Source organism: Ranitomeya variabilis, chromosome 4 (genome assembly GCF_051348905.1).
Source record: "Ranitomeya variabilis isolate aRanVar5 chromosome 4, aRanVar5.hap1, whole genome shotgun sequence".
In the NCBI taxonomy this organism is placed as follows: domain Eukaryota; kingdom Metazoa; phylum Chordata; class Amphibia; order Anura; family Dendrobatidae; genus Ranitomeya; species Ranitomeya variabilis.
Window position 1 is genome coordinate 48,576,915 of NC_135235.1, and position 19,906 is coordinate 48,596,820.

Below are 19,906 nucleotides of genomic sequence, written 5' to 3' on the forward strand. Positions count from 1 at the left end.
AAACTGGTGAAAAAGACAAATGTATTGGCCGACAGACCCTGGACCTCAGCGGTGCAACCGGCAGCCTCCGTTCCTAAGAATGCAGTGAGTGTAGGACCTGCGATGACGTCGCGGCTTGTGATTGGTCGCGTGAGCGGTCACATGAGCGGTCACGCGACCAATCACAAGCCGCGACGTCATCGAAGGTCCTTCACTCTGCATTCTTAGGAACGGAGGCTGCCGGTTGCAGCGGTGACAGCCAGGGCTCGTCCGAGGGTGAGTATATCCATATTTTTTATTTTTATTCTTTATTTTTTACATGAATATGGATCCCAAGGCCTGAAGGAGAGTTTCCTCTCCTTCAGACCCTGGGAACCATCCAGGATCACTTCCGATATTTGTGTCCCATTGACTTGTATTGGTATCGGGTATCGGTATCGGCGATATCCGATATTTTTTGGATATCGGCTGATCCAATCCGATACCGATACTTTCAAATATCGGAAAGGTATCGCTCAACACTAGTAATTAGGTAATGTAAATGAATTAAAAAAAATACTTCTAAGATATGTTGGCATCATCTGTTATATATTTAGACATTTTAGGTATGTTTTCTATTTACTAAAACCCTGTAATATCCCTCTAAAATAGCTAATTAGTTAAAAGATCTTAATCATTTGCTGCCAAAGTGTTTTAGCTTGTATGACCTGTTGAAGCGCAATGTAAGCGTGAAACGATCGTCATCTGTATTTGCTCCACTGTTTTATCTGCCTGCTGTTGGTATGATGATGCCACAATAAAGGATTTTGTTGCACGGGGCGGAATGTGCCAATCTTTCTTTTCTATGTTTTAGCTTTGTGTATACAAAGGATTTGCTTTAAAAAATGCACCCTTAAGATTCCTGTGTGGAACACTAATACTTCACCCATAAAAACCTGTAGGCCATACTTTACTTTCTTTTGGCTCACACCAGCATAACAGAAATTTTAACTTGGAGCATGCTCCATCAGATACTCCACAGAGAAATTATACCGCGACATATAGAGTACCTACAGCTACTACGGAGCTTTGCCATATGGGATCCATAAACATGAATAGGCCTGTCCGTAAAAATATATAATTCAATGCAGACCTACAGAAGAGAACCATATAGATAAAAATATATAAAGCTTTATTAAGTTATGTTAAAATTGAACAACAAGACAAAAAAACATAAATAACAGAGTGTCCAAACAAGAAGAGTCTGACCTCACAACACCAACATACCTACATCAAATATATTGTATAAACTCAGTAGATGTGCAGCGCCCCAGAGTCCTGGTCGTTGCAGTACTGTGGCTCCGCCACTATGGGGAGCCATGGTGCGTCCGATGGCACTGAAGGAGTTCATCTGACCAGGTATCACAGACACCAATACATTTCACAGCCGGGCCTCCGGGGGGAGCTAAGGGTTCTATTCATTAGGCCACTCCCCACCATAGTGGGTAAACTGGGGGTCAGGCAGGAAGTTAGATCAGAAAGCTGACTGGATTGGACGAAGCAACACCTAGTGGCAGAGGGTGTTGTGGAGGAAGAGACAGTAGGGTCTCTGTCAGGGGTGGGATCCTGACAGAGGCTTGGCATTGAAAAGAACGTAACGGGTCCGCGCCAGCTCCGGGAAGCGGCGGGATCCAAGAAAGGACTAGAAGCGAGATAGATTGTGCTGAGTGAGAAACGAGATCAAGCAATAGGAGAATTCCAGTAGGGGTCGTGCTGTAAGACCGGAGCAACACCCTACTGAGGCGCACTACCGGTGGCCGGAACGCCGAGGGAGTATTATAACATTCAGCTTCAAGCAATACTCTAAACAGCGGCAGGACAGTCAGTTTAAGGCGGGCTGTCTAACACATATCACCTATGAAGTCTTGGGAGGCAATTGCGGGAGAGGGGCATCTCTAGGGTCCCGGAAGAACTCCAGGCCTATCCGACAAACGGGTGCCGTTCTAACTGTAACATCAGGAAGGGACAGAAGATTAGAAGAACATCATTTAATCGAGTTGTGAGGGAACTTAAGAAACAGACACAACGGTTGTGGGGTACTTTCCGTAAGCACAGCAGGGGAGGACTACAACACATAGCGCTAAGAAGGAAGGCACCGATTTCCACCTGTGAAGTGAACTCTGGAGGTGCCATTGGACCGGCCGGACTTGCGCAGCCTGGTGAACCGTATTCTGGACTGAGGACTCAGAGATCTCCAGTAAAGAGGTAAAGAGACTGCAACCTGGTGTCCTCGTTATTTACCGCGACCTGCACTCCACAACTGCACCGTTACAACACCACTTACTGCACCGGACGTCCCCCACTGACAGACAGGGCCACGGACCGGGTCTAGCCACCGTGACAACCCCAGGACTGAGACCCAGAGGCCCGGCTCCGGGTACCCCTCGGCCCGGCTCCGGGTACCCCTCGGCCCTGCGGTGGTGTGGGGGCGCTCCAAACTTGGCGTCACGAACAGGATCTACTTAAGCCTGAAGAATCAGGTCATGTGTGCCTTGGAACTGTGAGTTACTGTGTTTGACTGTATTATGTTGCAAAGACTGTGTCCCGACATTCCCCGCCAAAACCGCCGCCATTATAACACTATGTGGCGCGCAGGGAGCATGGGGCGTGTCCTCGTGGGCGTGGCTTGGAAGAATGGCGCGAAGATGGAGCCCGCCCCTCACCGTTATTACTATGTCCAGAGAATGTGCCCATCAAGGAGAAGGGCCCGCCTCCTAGTGTGGGATGGTGGAGGAGAGAAAGGCCGCCCTCCGGACGGGGAGGGGCAAGAACTGCTGGAGACCACAAGGAAGAATCCGATTGGCAGCATGGAGCGCGGAAGCCACCCCGGAGAGGGAGAGGAGACCTGTGCCAGGTTCTACCAATGGGAGCCGGCGGAGTCTTTACCAGGCTGCATCACTAATCAGGAAATCCTCGGGGCGGAAGTGGAGGAGCTGTGCCGGCAGTTCCGGAGTCTGTGCCAGCGAGCAACCATCCCTGGCGAGGGGCCGCACCAGGCATCGCTCTCAGCATCGACTACAGAGGAGACCGACACCGGAGATGCGGCGGGAGCAGGTAACGGCGCCGACCCGGGCGTGGCGATTGAGGAGCCCCTATTGGTGGATGTAGACTCGCCCCCACCATGACCACCCGGACGGGTGTGTAGCCGCATTGAATGCGAGAGGCCCTGGGAAACTCTGCAGACGGCCGATCGCCCCCTACAGCCCATTAAACAACCCACGCAGCTCCAGGGAGAATGGGTAACCTTCAAATGGACCAGCGCGGCCACTACCAATCTGATGGGGTTCCCAGGGGATGCCCAGGAGGAGGGGGAGAGTGTCGAGGTCATCCGCCAGAGGGAATACCGCCAACGGCTGCGGCAACAAGAAGAGGAGTGGGCCCGCAAGAAGGAGCTCCGACGTCAGGCTGAGCGGGAGAAAGACCTTCAGAAGAAAGCCCAAGTTAGGCAGGCTACTGAGGAGAATTGGGGTCCGCAGCGATATGGCGTGGTCAACACCTTCTGGATGCAGGGAGGTTGGGGCTTTATTAAGGAGCCCGGTCTCGCCTTGGAAGTGTTTGTAAACCGGCGGGATGTAGAGGCGCATCTCATTGAGGGACACCCAGGCCGGGATCTCTATCCAGGAGACCGAGTTAAGTACACCCGCCACTGGGGGGATCAAGGATGGTATGCCTTGCATGTACGTAAATACAAGCCGGAAGTGACATTACCACCCCCTGATGATTCCCCAAGACCTGCGGCCATTCCCCCGATCTCCCTGTGTGCCAAGTGTCTGCGGACCATCACTCCGAGGAGAACCGTGAGTACCCAGACCCCTATCCAGGGTGCAGATGCCCTTTATGTGGTGGCGGGAGGAGGGCAGTACTCACGGAGGTCGCCCCCAGACTTAGAAGAATAAACCTCGATACCCTGAATCTGTAAATAGTTACTGTTCCACTACTTTGTTGCTATACCCGTAAAGGGTTAACTCTTAAAGGGATCCCTTTGTTGACCCGGGATCCCTATTGTTTGTTTTTGTTACCAAAAGTTTTGCACAAGTTTTAAAAACTGCCGAATCATGAACAGTGCATGATCCGAACTCTTTTGTATATAGTTTGCACCTTATTAAAGGCGCTCCCTACTGGTTTTACTTAAACAAGGACTCTTTGCGAAGATACCGCACTGGAACCTTTGATGAGTATGGACTGGTAGCTTGAGAAGATACGCTACCTCACAGAGACTTGGTCCTCTCTTAAAGGGGATGTTCATTTGTCACGCTTCGATAGTAATATTGCTTAAGATGAGTAGCAATAATGTCTTGACCAAAGGAAATGATGATAAGGTTTATATGAGAAAAGTTATATGTGTTTAACTGGTTACATGTGAAGAAATATTGATAATGTGCTCTGAGAAGTGAAAGGTGAAAGATAGAAGAAGGATGCAGTGGGCCCGTAGAGATAGATGGGGTGTCCAGCATGCAAGAAAGGAAGAAAGATAATGAGAAGGCTTAATGTTCGATAGAAAATGTTTTGATAATGCTGATAGAAAGTTAGGATAGAAGGTAAACCCTGAGTCCTCATAGGAGTCATGTAGAGATGGCTCAGTGCTCTCAAACTGAAAGTATGTTATGTTCTATACTGTGTATAGTAGTTGAAAAGGCAGTAGGCCCTGGCTGAACGGGGCGGTCCTGTAACAGAAAGGAGAGGCAGTAGGTCTGGTGCCAATAGGACAGGCGGTCCTGCAGATCCAAAGTAGGAGAATGAGAAAGTTAAAATGCCTTATAATGTGATTATAGGAAGGTCTTTAGTGGATAAAGAGTGTATGTCCTTAAAGGCAAGGTTAAATTATTGTTCAATAATGTTTGCACTTAGTAGGATACCCGGTTGGGTAAGAAAAGTTAATTATAGCATGTTGCTATGACATTTTTGCCATGTTTGTAACGTTCAAGTGTCCTTACCTCCCATAAAGGGAAGCCTGTTCAAGTATACTTATTGTCATTGCACTCAACAAAATTGTATGTCTTTTTGCTAACTTGTATTGTTGTTTTCTTCCCAGTCCCGGAGTACTGTGTTTAACCAGGGGGGAGTGCAGCGCCCCAGAGTCCTGGTCGTTGCAGTACTGTGGCTCCGCCACTATGGGGAGCCATGGTGCGTCCGATGGCACTGAAGGAGTTCATCTGACCAGGTATCACAGACACCAATACATTTCACAGCCGGGCCTCCGGGGGGAGCTAAGGGTGCTATTCATTAGGCCACTCCCCACCATAGTGGGTAAACTGGGGGTCAGGCAGGAAGTTAGATCAGAAAGCTGACTGGATTGGATGAAGCAACACCTAGTGGCAGAGGGTGTTGTGGAGGAAGAGACAGTAGGGTCTCTGTCAGGGGTGGGATCCTGACAGAGGCTTGGCATTGAAAAGAACGTAACGGGTCCGCGCCAGCTCCGGGAAGCGGCGGGATCCAAGAAAGGACTAGAAGCGAGATAGATTGTGCTGAGTGAGAAACGAGATCAAGCAATAGGAGAATTCCAGTAGGGGTCGTGCTGTAAGACCGGAGCAACACCCTACTGAGGCGCACTACCGGTGGCCGGAACGCCGAGGGAGTATTATAACATTCAGCTTCAAGCAATACTCTAAACAGCGGCAGGACAGTCAGTTTAAGGCGGGCTGTCTAACACATATCACCTATGAAGTCTTGGGAGGCAATTGCGGGAGAGGGGCGTCTCTAGGGTCCCGGAAGAACTCCAGGCCTATCCGACAAACGGGTGCCGTTCTAACTGTAACATCAGGAAGGGACGGAAGATTAGAAGAACATCATTTAATCGAGTTGTGAGGGAACTTAAGAAACAGACACAACGGTTGTGGGGTACTTTCCGTAAGCACAGCAGGGGAGGACTACAACACATAGCGCTAAGAAGGAAGGCACCGATTTCCACCTGTGAAGTGAACTCTGGAGGTGCCATTGGACCGGCCAGACTTGCGCAGCCTGGTGAACCGTATTCTGGACTGAGGACTCAGATCTCCAGTAAAGAGGTAAAGAGACTGCAACCTGGTGTCCTCGTTATTTACCGCGACCTGCACCCCACAACTGCACCGTTACAACACCACTTACTGCACCGGACGTCCCCCACTGACAGACAGGGCCACGGACCGGGTCTAGCCACCGTGACAACCCCAGGACTGAGACCCAGAGGCCCGGCTCCGGGTACCCCTCGGCCCTGCGGCGGTGTGGGGGCGCTCCAGATGCCTGCGGTATAGCAGATTATCCTGATAACATCCTGTTATCTAATGTATACAATCAATAGACTACAATACAATATTTTTGTTAAATAAATGTTATATATATATATATATATATATATATATATATATATATATATATCTTCAATATTATCTATAGTTGATATAATGGTGGTCACCAAAAAGATACAATGAATACTGTGCTATACATTGATATACTGAACACAATTTGAATCAATATAACCTTCCAAATATGGATCATAAGGGTCAAGATAATTTACAAGATTCTCCTATCGGTATCACCGATTCGCTGCATATATAGCCAGAACAAATTGTTTTCCTGAAATAAAAATGCAATGTAGCACTATACCTTATCTAGATTAGTCAATTAGAGGACCACGCCCCCGGAAGAAGCTCAGGGCGAAACGCGCGTCGGGACGCACACCACACCACTTGGTCCTCTAATTGACTTTAGGTTAAAAGGTATAAATTTAATTGACTAAATGTTCGTAGATCAACTTTCTTCATGCATTTGGCATGAAGCCGACAAGCAGAGGACAGCAACTTGGGGAATTTGGTTTAGCCAGGTATTTTGATACAGAGCTAGGGCAGCCTACTGAACAGTTACCCCTGGGCGAAACAAGGCCTAGCTACAACTCTGCCTAAAAGTGAGAGGAGTGGAAAACAATATTAAGCGATGAAATATATTTTTCGTTTAATTCTTTTTCCTGATTTCACAAGGATACAAGACATCACCAACATGAAGCGAGAGCAGGGCGGCGTATAACGTGGTGTGACATTATTATATAGAACCGACAACAGCCCATTAATATACATGTATCATAAACTCTCTGTAAAAGAGATTTATCCCTGACTTGCAGGATGATAAGTGGGTAATAAATACTGGCACACATCAGTTTTATAATTTCAGCTATTACTGACTGACAGTTCCCACTTTAATCTCTTTCAAGTGGACATTTCACTTTTATATCTGCCGAGAGCAGAGGAAATTTAGCCGCGATGGTCAGTGGTCTTCTTCACCGCGCCAACTGTCTATAAAAAGCATCGAATGTTATCAGGGAAAATAACTAGAAATGAATATCAACCTGTAAATAAGCAATCGCCTCTGAAGACTTGCTCCACACATATTATTTAGTATTATTTATCTTAATCCAGAATATCGTAAAGTATGGGGGTCTACCAAATGTCCCCACGATAGCCAACGCCAAAGCTGACCCAAGCAGAAATATTTATAGCGAAGGTGCAGGATACAGTAATAGTCAAATAAATACGTGTTGGCTATCCTACATGTATGGCTATGTTAGCTACAATATTGGGGCTAGGCTATTGGTGGAGCCAACCTGCTTATTAACTGTTTCCTAAGCAGAATTTTGAGTTCAGCTCTGGATCATATTAAAGGCTTAATAGCTAAAACAGTTGAAAATGACAAAAGCCTTCAATACTAAAGCCATTGAACATTGTGCCGTGGATCTGATATGGCGACAGTATAGGACACAATGACTCCGGATTACATGACACCATGAGCCTACAAGTGGACGTAGGTATTTTTTTCATGGAAATTAACGATTGTCTTTTTTTTCTGAAAAACTGCAAGATAATGGATGTAATTTATTAATTGTAAAAGAGTAGGCCTCCTTTCTACCTGCAGCGCCCCAGAGTCCTGGTCGTTGCAGTACTGACGCTCCGCCGCTAAGGGGAGTGATGGTACGTCTGATGGCACTTAAGGAGTTCACCTGACCAGGTATCACAGTCACACTTTACACTTCACATTCTGGCCACCAGGGGGAGCAAAGGGTTCTATGTATTAGGCCACTCCTCACAATCTGGTAAAACTGGGGGTTGGATAGGAAGTTAGTCAGAAGTTGACTGGGTTGGAACCAGGCAACATCCTGTGGCAGAGGGTGTTGCGGGGGGAAGATTCAGGGGGGTCTCTGTCAGGGGTGGGATCCTGACAGTGGCCTAGCGAACAGAACAGAACGTTACCGAGCCGCGCATGCACTCGAATGCGGTGGCATCCTAACAAAGGAAAAGAAGCAAGGTTTACTGTGGAGAAGTGAGAAACAAGATCGCAGCAAAAAGGAGATAATACCAGTAGGAGTCATGCCGTAAGATCGAGGCAACATCCTACTGAGGCGCGTAGCCGGTGGCCAGAACGCCGAGGAAGTATTAGGCTCCAAGCAATACTTCAAACAGCGGCAGGACAGTTAATTTTAGGTTGGCTGTCTCACCTAAATCACCTAAGCAGACATAGGGGGCAATTGTGGGAGAGGGGCGACACTAGGGTCCCGGAAGACCTCCAGGCCTACCCGTCATACGGGTGCGTCCTATCCATATCATCTGGGGGACGGAGAGAACGAACATCAGAATAGATACGAGTTGTGAGAAAGAACATCAGAAACAGACACGACAGTTGTGAGGACTATCCCGTGGTGCTCAGCAGGGAGGTACTACAACACACAGGCGCTAGAAGGTAGGCACTGATTTCCACCTGCAAAGGGAACTCTGGATGTGCCTTCGGACCGGCCGGTCTCAGTCAGCCCTGTTAGCAGTGCTCTGGATTGCGGATCCCGAAGCCTTCAGTAAAGAGGTAAAGAGACTGCAACCCTGTGTCCTCGTTATTCATTGCGCCTTGCACCACGCACCATCATCACACCTTTCATTGGACGCCCCTTAGCAGGGTCACGGACCGGGTCTAGCCACCGTGACAAACCCAGAACTGAGACCGAGAGGCCCGGTGCCGAGTACCCCGCGGCCCTGCGTCTGGGGGCGCTCCATACCCATGAAACAAACCTAAGAATAAAGATCTATGTTCTATGTTAGATGAGGATTGTCAGAAGTCATCCCTAGTGCTTCATTTTTAACAAAGTATAATTTTTCATTTTTGGGCTTTCTATTTGTTCGCCCTTTCTTTTTAAGAGCCATAACTTTTATATTTTTCCATCAATATAGTGGTACAAGGGCTTGTTTTTTTGTTTGACTTGTTTTTTTAATTAAGCCATTCATTGTAATATAAAATACACTGGAAAAAAAGAGGACAAAAATAGTTTAAGGCTATGTGCACATGTTGTGGATTTGCCTGCGGATCTGCAGTGGATTGGCCGCTCGGGATTCGCAGCAGTTTTCCATCAGGTTTACAGTACCATGTAAACCTATGGAAAACCAAATCTGCAGTGCACATTCTGCTGAAAATGCAGCTAGAAAACGCTGCGTTGTATTTTCCGCAGCATGTCAGTTCTTTGTGCGGATTCTGCAGCGTTTTACACCTGCTCCTCAATAGGAATCCGCACAAAAAACGCAGGAAATCTGCGGTAAATCCGCAGTAAATCTGCAGTAAAAATGCAGTGCGTTTTACCTGTGGATTTTTCAAAAACGGTGCGTAAAAATCCGCACACAAATCCGCAATGCCGGCACATAGCCTTAAAAGGGACCTAGTAAATTTGGGCTATGTGCCCACGTTGCAGATTCGTGTGCGGATTTTTCCGCACTGTTTTTGAAAAATCTGCAGGTTTTTTGGTTTGGCCAATTACTACCGAAAGTTCATAAAAAACTCTTCGGCAGTAGCCAGACCTCTTACAGATATGACCAGGAAGGGGACATACTTCTCCAATGGGTCCAGTCCTGCCAGGAAAGCATTTGATACGTTGAAAGGAGAGTTGGAGTTATCAGTGACTGTTGATTGTTTTTTATGTGTGGTAATTCCCTATCCTTCTCTATTTTGGTTTATTCCTCTATCTCCACTCCCCGGCGCATTCTTCTTTTATATGTGAGTGAATATTTTCTACGACTGGAGTTTTCTGTTAACCCATGTTTGTGTTGCCTTGTTTGTTAGGTTGGGCTCAGTGCACAGTAGCGCCCCTCTTCCCTGGGTGGGGGAAGAGAAAAGAATGAGGGCTGACTCAGGAGATAAAGCAAGGGTGGAGGCCCTGGCATCTTCACCTTCAGAAGTATCCTGTGGAATATGCCCCTAGTTTTAGGGACAGGGAAGGAGCCCCTGGTCTCGGGTCACCTGACAGATGTGTCGTGACATTGTACTTCCAGATCCGTCACCAAATTTCTCATAGATTTATAGTTAATAGGTTAAATGGAGCTGAAAAAAAGGTTAATGACGGTCAAGCATAAAAATCACGCGATTTGTGCTTACATGGAAAAATTGATAAGCGAGCGACAATAATATATCATCAGGCTCGATGTGTCATCATAACCAGTCTTTAGGCCTTTAGATTTTCTTCACTTTTTTTGCACTGTTGCTTTTAATTTGTGAAAAACGTAATTATTATCTTGTGTGTTTTCGCAAACATTTTTCCTTTTTTTTGTTGACTTGTTGCTATTGACTAACTACAGGTGGGCTTGGATTCAACCACGTCAAGACTGTGTAATTTTACCCTAAATATCAGTTCACCCTGCATGTGATCTGTTACCTAATTCAATTTTGGATCCAAAAGGTTTTGGTGCATTTTTTCTCTATAAGCTTCTATGTGAAAAAAGTATGTAAAAAACCCCCCAGAATATCGTTTTGAAGTTCAGAATCAACGCTTTTCTGTACGATTAAAAAAACACATTGAATTCCCTACTTCAAATTTTTGCCAAAATGCATCAAATAAGGGGGAAAGCATAAAAAACACAATAATCAGAGAAGATTGCTATTACATCGGGAAAAAACACAGTATTTACCCTACGTGTGAACACGGCCTCAGCATTACTTTTTCATGGATGTAATTGAAAAAATAACAATCCAGACTTTTTTACGTCATGTACTGATCATCACCATACATAATCTGATCATTGTGTGGGGGTTGTTAAAATTGCAGGGACATCAGATATGTCTGTTATTTCCTGATTTGTTATGTTTATTTTTTTTAAATGTGTATTAGAAATGTCATTATTGTAGTTGTTTAGCATTTTTTAGTAATTTCACAAGCAGAAACAAACCTCTTACTTTACGTGACCTCTAATATACATGTACATAGAAATGCACTGATACGTAGAGATGCATCTCTATGTTTATCTCTATGTACCAGTACAGTCAGCCTGTAAGGAAGCAAAATACAGTACAGTACAGTCTATGGTTTGTAGTTTTTGCTGCTGCTTTCAATGCTGCAGGTCGGGGGTTTGAATCCCGGGGAGATCAGACTTGGTATTTTTTTTAGAGATCTCATTAAACTCAGTGGAGAGAGAGTGTATGCATTAGGACCTCTCTATTGCCATCTTCAAGGACCCCCTTTCTCAGCATCGGTCTGGGTTCCAGAGCCAAGAACTACAGTTATCAGCCATTTATGGCATATGTTTTGGGGTGCATATTGTATATGGGCTGGTAGAGCTCTTGTCCCAGGAATTCTTTTTTTTAATCTCAATACAGGCCATTTAAATGGGTACATCTTGATATATTAGGGAACTGCAAATCTGCATAACTACAAAATCCATAATCTAATTATCCAATCACAAGGGCTCCTTCCCTGCAGGTCCGTCTGCAGAATACATTTGCACTTTACAGCATATTCACACTCTGTTGGGTTTGTTGCAGACATTTTGAAGACTGAAAATCAATTCCATACCAATACTATCATACTTTATCACATTGCAATTATATTCTAAAAATGGTAAAATATATTTCCTATGTTCTGCTGGTGGTGACTTTAGTTGATTCTTTTCGTTTACATGCTCAGTCTTTCCTTCAATGATTTCCTTCATCTCATTTCCTTATCCAGTTGTCACTTCGCCAATTGCCTTGTCCTTCCCAAATATCGGATGATTTTCTATGGGGCCGCGAGAGTCTTGGATCTGACTCCTCTGTATTTTTTTTTTTTTTATCTACAAGCCTTGGACAATTCAGGAAGCACTGCCAGCTCTCAGGAGTATCACTTTACCCCAAGATGCTGCTAGGAGCTAAAGAAGATTAAGCGAAGGATTATCCAGAATTCTGTCACACAAAGGGCAGTTTGAGACTTTAATCCATCCTCTTATTACAGCATACACATGCATATACGGCGGCCAATAAAATGCCACAGGGCACCATAGTGAAAGGCAACAGGCTAATAAGTGACAATTCAGAATCGGGGATTGACTTGAAAATTGCAAGTGCTGGAGATGAGTTCTCAAGATCCTCCAAACAAGTGACACACGTCATGTGGCCGTTGACAGGGCACTTACATATATCCACTGGGAAATCTTGTGTAACAACATGAGATGAGTCAGGGAAGGCTTAAATGAAATATGGAAGTGACATGGTGACTGCGATTGTGGATTAAGATTTCATTCTATAAAGAAGGAATCCCTAAAAGAAAGACACAAAAGAGAAACAAAAGGAAAAGACATAATATTGTGCAAATAAAAATCACTATGTTATTAAAAATTCTACATTTTTTGTAATACACTTTCTGCTTCAGTTTCCAACCACTCTGCTTGATGTCAATGAAGACAATGGTCTTGTTCATATCCACAGGCTAAAATGTAACATCTTGCAGATATGTGCTGCCCGCCTAGCTGCTTGAAAGTGTTTTCCTACAAATCAAACTGATGGGTCCCCCATCTTATGGATGCCCTTTCATGATAATCTTTCAGTGCAAATGCAGCTTTAGGCTGTGTGCACACGTTGCGGATTTGCGCACTGAATCCGCACCTCTTGGCAGAAAATGCAGGTGCATTTTTGGTGCGTTTTTGGATGCGGATTTGTATGCGTTTTTGAAAGCTTAATAAAGGTCTCTTATTGAGCAAAAAAAAAAGATTTGTGATGTAATTTCTTGTCCAACCTCCTCTTTTACATTTGTCCAACCCACACTCCATTACACACAGATAGACAGATAGATAGACAGATAGATAGATAGACAGACAGACAGACTGACAGGTAGATAGATAGATAGACAGAGATAGATAGAGGATAGACAGAAAGATCTATAGATAATATCTATCGATCTATCTATCTATCTATCTATCTATCTATCTATCTATCTATCTATCTATCTATCTATCTATCCCATTCCTTCTATCTATCTATAGATAGATAGTTAGATAGATAGCTAGATAGATATGGGATAGATAGATATGGGATAGATAGATAGATAGATAGATAGATAGATAGATAGATAGATAGATAGATAGATAGATCTATATATAGATAGATCTATAGATACTTAGATCATACAGTATCTCTATCTATAGATATATCTATAGATAGATGTAGATAGATATATGGATAGTTAGATAGACATATGTATAGATAGATCTATATATAGCTAGATCTATAGATAATACCCAAAAATTGGAACAGCACAACTCTTATACTTAGCTTCAGGTGCAAAGCCCATAGACCACCCGTCCACCGGTCGTCTCCAATCAATATTCAGAAAAAGCAGGCAGCACTCCGGTTTTCAAGAAAATATGCAGGACTTTAATGAACCCACATGTCTCAGCAACGTTTCGGCTCAACTGAGCCTTTCTCAAGCAGTGAGTGTTACATCTTAGTGCATATATATAGAGATTTTTTTATCATCCAATTAAAGTGCCATAATATAGTTATGTTAATATATTGTTACATAAAGTGCTACTGTGCTATTAAAATATCCAGTGTTTATACTACTATCAGTGAATTACTGTTCTTTTACCATGGTTATTCCTGCTTACCCATGAGGAGACATGCTGACAATGGGGGATATCGGCGTTCTAGCTTGCATACTGCGCATATCCAAGCATTTCCTCATGCATCATAGCCATGTGAGCGGCTACCGGCCAATCCAATGCCAGAGGCGGTGTTTTGTGTCCGGCGCATGCGCTGTAGCGCCTAATAGCGCCATTTTATGTGTGGCAACTCCATATACCATACCTGTCACCATCTTAGTTGTGGAACATCCTATCTTTAGATGTTACCGCTTTATAGAGCTACGGACAACAAAACTGTCACATATATCTGCGCTTTTCCTCAGCGCCTATTACTAAACTACTCAGCCTATTATTATATTGTTTTGTAAGGACTCACTTACTCAGAATACACATATGCCACACGGACTTTCTTGTGCCTCATCTCGCCTTGGCCATCAGAGCTGACCTTATTACAGACCATCCTCCAGTGGCCACACAGTGTCAAGAGGGTGCATTAAGCCTGTTCTGGCAAACTTGCCTCACCTCAAGACTTCTGTATAGCGTTAGCCATATAGTCCCGGCTACCATTCATACCACACCTATACGCTCAGGCATGTCATTATTCTCTTAGAAAATCAATATAATAATACCAGATAATTATTATGTATTTTTATTTATACAATAGCCTTGCATCACTATACAAATATGGCTCATAGTATTTTAATGTAATCAGAAATATACTTTTGCTATTTTTTATTAATAGAATGCCTCAATATCTCCCCATCTTCGCATATCTCCTATGGCATGATCTTGTAGCCAATCATAGGCAGCAGAACGACCTAGGCAAAAATATACATAAAATTAGGAACACAGCCTAACAGATCTATAATATAAAAACAAGTTATCGAGTCTTCAACATCACCGTGCTACATTGAAGAACTATTTTCTATAAAATTGCATGCATTTTAAAATCTGCATTTAATCCTGAGGGTCTGAGTGTATTCAGTTTGTAGATCCACATTAATTCCCTTTTCTTCAACGCTTGTTCTCTATCACCACCTCTCCTATTCAATGGCACCCTATCTATAATTTTAAACCTCAGATCTCTTTCTGAATGGTTGCAATCAATAAAGTGCTTTGGTACAGGGAGATCAGTTCTCTTTTTTCTGATGGTATACCGGTGTTGGTTCATCCGAACTTTAAACTCACAAGTTGTTTCCCCGATATACCATAGATTACAGGGACAGCTCAAAAGGTAAATGACATAGTCCGAGTTACATGTCAGGTAATGTTTAATTGTATATACCTTTCTCGTTACGGGATGCTCAAAGGTATCCCCTTTGTCCATATGTGTGCAATTCACACAACTAAGGCAAGGGAAACAACCGTTTTTTCGTGAGCCTGTTAGGAACATTTGTCTACTCATCCTATTGGGACCTATGTCTGATTTTATCAAATAGTCCTTTATATTTTTATTCCTTCTATATGAGTATAAAGGTGGCAGTCTCAACTCTTTTATATCCGGCAAGCATTTCCCCAGCATCCCCCAATGTTTAGTTATTACATTCGCCACCAATTTACTCTCTTCTCCATATGTGGTGACGAATGGAATCCGTCTTTTTGTATTCTTATCCCTCTCTCGTACATCCTTTTGTATAAGCTCAATTCTGCTTTTTTGTAATACCTTTTTTTTTAGTCGATTCCAGCAATTTTTTAGGGTAACCCCTGTTCATAAATTTTTGTATCATTGAGTCTACTGCCACATCTAAGTTTTCTTCCTTTTTAACAATACGTCTTACTCTCAACATCTGACTTAACGGAATTGATCTCGTCATAGACCGTGGGTGTTGACTGTCAAATAATAGTAAATTGTTTTTATCTGTATTTTTTACAAAGATTGTAGTACTCAATTCTCCCTTGTCTAGACTGACAAGTACATCAAGAAACTGGATGCTCTCTCTAGACATGACCAATGTGAATTTGATGGTATCATTAATAGTATTCAAATACTCATGAAAGTTCTCCAATTCACTCTGTGACCCTGTCCATAGGAGGAAGACATCATCTATGTACCTCCACCACACCAAAACATGCCGGAAGTGGTGGGATACATAGACGAGGTCCTCCTCCAGGACTTCCATGACCAAATTTGCGTACGCGGGGGCCATATTGGCCCCCATAGCGGTTCCACGTTTTTGCGTATAAAACGCATCACCAAACATAAAATAATTTTGTTTCAAAATAATTTCAAGGATCTTAAGTAAAAACGTTTTTCCTTCCAGTGTGCACTTTGACATATTTAACTTATTATCTACTGCTCTCAAACCCTGTTCGTGATCAATGGATGTATAAAGAGACACCACATCGAAGGATGCAAGTATCACATCTCCTTCTATATGTAGTGCCTCCAGTTTATTCAAAAAGTCAGTCGTATCTCTAATGAACGATTTACACTGTCTAGCCATAGGGTTGAGGATTCTGTCAAGAAAGATGCCCATTTTATTGAAGATGGACCCCACCCCCGACACTATAGGTCGTCCTGGTGGGTTGACCAATGTTTTATGAATTTTCGGATTTATATAAAGCACCGGAGTGCGTGGATTATTTTCAAATAGATAGTCATGTAAATCCTGGTCTATCACACCACCCTCCAAAGCTTCTTTTAAACATTTTTTAATCGCCTTATTGATCTCAAACTTTGGGTCACCCCCTAATCTCTGGTACACACTGTCATCATTTAATTGCCTCAAAATCTCAGCAACATACATTTCCTTGTCCATGACGACGACTGCTCCCCCCTTATCGGCGGGTTTCACCACAATGTCGCCGTCATGGGCAAGTTCCTGCAGTGCTTCATATTCCTCCTTCAATATGTTTGACACAAAACACCGCCTCTGGCATTGGATTGGCCGGTAGCCGCTCACATGGCTATGATGCATGAGGAAATGCTTGGATATGCGCAGTATGCAAGCTAGAACGCCGATATCCCCCATTGTCAGCATGTCTCCTCATGGGTAAGCAGGAATAACCATGGTAAAAGAACAGTAATTCACTGATAGTAGTATAAACACTGGATATTTTAATAGCACAGTAGCACTTTATGTAACAATATATTAACATAACTATATTATGGCACTTTAATTGGATGATAAAAAAATCTCTATATATATGCACTAAGATGTAACACTCACTGCTTGAGAAAGGCTCAGTTGAGCCGAAACGTTGCTGAGACATGTGGGTTCATTAAAGTCCTGCATATTTTCTTGAAAACCGGAGTGCTGCCTGCTTTTTCTGAATATAGATCTATAGATAGATATATCTATAGATAGATATATCCATATCTATCTCTATAGATATATCCATAGATATATAATAGCAAGGCCGATGTTTATTAATGAACAATATGTTTAATTTTTGGAAAAAAAACGGGAAAAAAATGGTGTGGGCTCCCGCGCAATTCTCTACACCAGAGGGAGAAAGTCGACGGCCGGGGGCATTATATTTTTAGCCTAGGAAGGGGGTAATACCCATGGCCCCTTCCCAGGCTATGAATATCAGCCCACAGCTGTCTGCGTAGCCTTTACTGGCTATTAAAATAGGGGGACCCTCCCAAAAAATGACGTAGGGTCCCCCTATATTTTATAGCCAGAAAGGCTATGCAGACAGCTGTGGGCTGATATTCATAGCCTAGAGAGGGGCCATGGATATGTGCCCCCCCGGCTACAAATACCAGCACCCAGTCGCCCCAGAAATGGTGCATCTGTAAAGTGGTCTCTCATCACAAAACAATGCTCATAGCCTTGGTGCGCTGGTCCAATTGTCAAGTAATCTATGGCCAGGAGGTCAGCTGTACCGTTTTAGATGGGACCAGCTCGTCTGGGAGGCCCAGGACCTGTGCGACTTCACTCCTGGGGAGCAAAGTTGCATCTGTCTCCCCAAGTTCATGCAGTGCACAAGGACAGTACTGTCCCACATGGTAGCAAGGGACCGCGCGACCAATATTCCTTACGGCAGCTGGTCGACTCTGCTGGGCTCAATTTGGACTTCCACCCCTTCCAGCGGGATGCAAGTTTGTATAGGCAGGGGAAGCTGTTATGATCTGGTGACCGTGGAGCCGCATGAGAGACTTTCTCAGGAGTAGGTGGTACCTGTACTGACCGCAAACCCTAAACTAACACCGCAACTAGAAGTAGCCGTGGGATGTACCTAACACGTCCTAGACACCTCGACGCAGCCGGAGAACTAAATACCCCTATAGATGGAAATGGGAATTCTATCTTGCCTCAGAACAGAACCCCAAAGGATAGGCAGCCCCCCACAAATATTGACTGTGAGTATAAGAGGAAAGACACACGCAGGCAGAAAAACAGGATTTAGCAAAAGAGGCACTTCTAGCTAAATAGAAAAGGATAGGACAGAATTCTAAGCGGTCAGTATTAAAATCCTAAAAATATCCACAGCAGATAATACAAATATTCCACATCTAACTAAAGACATAGAAAGTATATCTGCATCTCCTGAGAATCCAGCATGACTGAAAAATCCAAACAAAGTCTAAGCTGGACAAAAACACAATAAATTGCACTGAATTGCAAAGCACACTGCATGTGTGCACAGAGACAAAAAAACAGACACTTATCTTATCTGAATTGGCAGCATGGCATGAGGAGCCAGAGAGAAATGCAATCCCTCCAAGTACAATGGACAACTGGCACTGACTCATGTAGCCTGCACACCTAAATACCTAATAGAGCTGCAATCAGCAGAAACACCTGCCCGGATTACAACCCCAAGACAACTGCACTACCACCAACAACCACCGGAGGGAGCCCAAGAGCAGAATTCACAACAGTACCCCCCCCTTGAAGAGGGGTCACCGAACCCTCACCAGAACCCCCAGGCCGATCAGGACGAGCCAGATGAAAGGCACGGACCAAATTAGCAGCATGGACATCAGAGGTAAAAACCCAAGAATTATCCTCCTGGCCATAACCCTTCCATTTGACAAGGTACTGAAGCCTCCACCTCGAAAAGCGAGAATCCAAAATCAACCAACATAGGAGCAGGAGGATCAACAGAGGGAACAACGGGCACCACATATTTCCGCAATAAAGATCTATGGAAAACATTATGGATGGCAAAAGAGGCCGGAAGGGCCAAACAAAAAGACACCGGATTGATAATCTCAGAAATCCTATAAGGACCAATAAACCGAGGCTTAAACTTAGGGGAAGAAACCTTCATAGGAACATGACGGGAAGACAACCAGACCAAATCCCCAACCCGAAGCCGGGAACCAACACACCGACGACGGTTAGCAAAACGCTGAGCCTCCTCCTGAGACAACACCAAATTGTCCACCACATGAGCCCAAATCTGCTGCAACCTGTCAACCACAGAATCCACACCAGGACAATCAGAAGGTTCAACTTGCCCCGAAGAAAAACGAGGATGAAAACCAAAATTACAAAAGAAAGGCGAAACCAAGGTAGCCGAACTAGCCCGATTATTAAGGGCAAACTCGGCCAATGGCAAGAAAGCCACCCAATCATCCTGATCTGCAGACACAAACCATCTCAAATAAGTTTCCAAAGTCTGATTAGTTCGCTCGGTCTGGCCATTTGTCTGAGGATGAAATGCGGAAGAAAAAGACAAATCAATGCCCAGCCTAGCACAAAAGGCCCGCCTAAACCTAGAAACAAACTGGGAACCTCTGTCAGACACAATATTCTCCGGAATACCATGCAAACGAACCACATGCTGAAAAAACAACGGAACCAAATCAGAAGAGGAAGGCAATTTAGGCAAAGGCACCAAATGAACCATCTTAGAAAACCGGTCACAAACCACCCAGATAACCGACATCCTCTTGGAAACCGGAAGATCTGAAATAAAATCCATAGAAATATGCGTCCAGGGCCTCTCAGGGACCGGCAAAGGCAAAAGCAACCCACTAGCACGGGAACAACAAGGCTTGGCCCGCGCACAAGTCCCACAGGACTGCACAAAAGAACGCACATCACGCAACAAAGAAGGCCACCAAAAGGACCTACCAACCATATCTCTGGTACCAAAAATACCAG